The 2,311-nt window shown below is 40.4% G+C and overlaps 1 pseudogene; it reads left to right on the forward strand.

Annotated features, from left to right (window-relative positions):
• Positions 1-2,054, forward strand: part of LOC106722650 — a 16,813-nt pseudogene extending 14,759 nt beyond the window's left edge.
• The last annotated feature ends 257 nt before the right edge of the window (positions 2,055-2,311 follow it).

Raw genomic sequence — 2,311 nt, forward strand, 5'->3', positions numbered from 1 at the left:
GGAAAGGTCCAGAAGGGTTGGGAAGTGTGGTGGGTTTTGTGTTGCATTGTTATGTTTGCTTTTGAGTTAAGGTTTATAGCAGCGCAGGACAGCACTGTGTGAGGATATCAGGAGCCAGAGTCATTTAGCAGATGAGCCAGAGGGCACGGTGTCCTCTGCTGTCTGCAAGCCCGGGTGAAAACCCGGGTGTGTGTGCTGAGCCTAACAGAGCCCAAGCTGCGCTTCCTCTGCTGACCACTGAAAAGTTGCAAAAATCATTTTATTGTCACCCTGAGCATCGAAGTATTAAGTCTTTTGTGTATGTAAATATTGTGTTATTAATGTGGAGTATAGTATTTTGGGGTCAAAATAGTAAATGTGTAAATGTTTGGTTGTTTTTGTTAATTGGTAGCTCAAATTATTAGCTTAGTTATGCATTTTCCTTTTTGTTATTCATAAATTCAAGTGCCTATAATTAGTATGTGTGTGTGTGTGTGTGTGTGTGTGTGTGTGTGTGAGAGAGAGAGAGAGAGAGAGAGAGAGAGAGAGAGAGAGAGTTTAAATCATGTCTTGCACTACAGGAAGGGAAGGCAGGATACTTTGCAGCTCTGCTGCTACCATTTCTTTGGTGGACTGGGAGAAAGACCAAGGCCATTGGCATGCCAGGGATCTGAGAATGGCAGTGGGCTGCCCCTAGCATGGCAGACCAGGGTTACACTGTCATAAAGCCAAAAGCCTGAAATTAGCACTGGGTCCAGCTCTAACTGAAGCTTGTCTCTTAGTTTTTTCAGCTGGAAGTCTGTGCAACCCAGGTGAGAACCAGAGCCAGGTCTTGTACAGATCATGATCTCTATGATATACAGCTAGAACTTAGATCCTGAAGAACCTGGAATGAATCCTCCAGGTCTTGGACACTAGGGAAGCATTTTGAAATGGAAAAAAAATGCGGATATGTTTGTTTGTTTTTCTAACTTAGCTCTGGTGAGCTGGGAATCTGTTCTTCAGATAGTTAGAGATTTCAAATACTCTATGTGACTATGAATATATCACCTTATAAATATGTCTCTTTGTGTTTCCTTCCATCTCATGGGAATTCCTTTCACAGCCATTGTGATAATTTCTCTTCTTACAGGTGACTACTTAAGAATGGAAAACCAAACCACTGTGACTGAGTTTATACTTTTGGGACTTTCCAATGATCCGCAACTCCAGATTTTACTGTTCTGCATGTTTTTGGTGATATACCTAACCACCCTGGTGGGGAATACAGTCGTCATGCTGGTGATAAAAGCTGATACTCAACTTCATACCCCCATGTATTTCTTCCTATTTCATCTCTCCTTTATTGACATCTGCTATTCATCAGCCATTGACCCTAAGATGCTGGTGAATTTAATAGCTACACACAAAACTATTTCTGTCAATTCTTGCTTCACCCAAATGTTCTTCATCTTTCTTTCAGCTACTTGTGAAAGTTTAATCCTTTCAGCAATGGCTTATGACTGATATGCTGCCATATGTGATCCCTTACATTATGTGGGGACCATGAACAAAAGACTGTGCAGGCAGCTGGTGGGTGGTTCCTGGGCAATAAGTCTTATGCATTCACTGCTCAACACGGTTCCTCTATTAAAGTTGCACTTCTGTGGACCCAATGAAATTGGGCATTTTAGCTGTGAACTTCCCCCACTACTAACTCTGTCCTGCACTGAGACACTTGCCCACAAAATATTTCTTCTATTCTGATCATTGGTTCAGGCACTTTCCTCTTCATGTTTGTTTCTTACACCCATATCATCTCCACCATCCTGAGGATACGCTCTACAGAGGGAAGGAGAAAAGCCTTCTCAACCTGCAGCTCCCACCTCATTGTGGTGACTTTACTGTATGTAACAGGCTTTGTCCAGTATATGAAATCCATCCATGTTTCTTCACTGGTTCTAGATCAAGTTTTTTCTATCCAGTACAGTATCTTAACCCCCATGTTAAACCCCATCATCTACAGTCTGAAAAGCAAAGAAGTAAAAATAGCTCTGGGCAAAATCTTACAACTATTTAGTTTTCAAAGGATTTAACCTTATTCTATAATTTGCAGTTCTTTTATAACATTAACTAAATATAATTTAAAACAGAGTATTATTGAATGTAGACATTTTGCTTGTGAAGAATGCATGTACCTGGGTGATACTGAAACACAACTGTCAATAAACATTTTCATAAATGTGAAAAGAGTTTGGAAGTGTCATTGAATTTTAAAATATCCAGCAAAAAGAACCACCACAAAGTTTTTGTCTAGACTTTGAAAACAGGTTGTGTTGAGGCCAAGTTAAGC

This window comes from Alligator sinensis, unplaced genomic scaffold (assembly GCF_000455745.1).
Source record: "Alligator sinensis unplaced genomic scaffold, ASM45574v1 scaffold174_1, whole genome shotgun sequence".
In the NCBI taxonomy this organism is placed as follows: domain Eukaryota; kingdom Metazoa; phylum Chordata; order Crocodylia; family Alligatoridae; genus Alligator; species Alligator sinensis.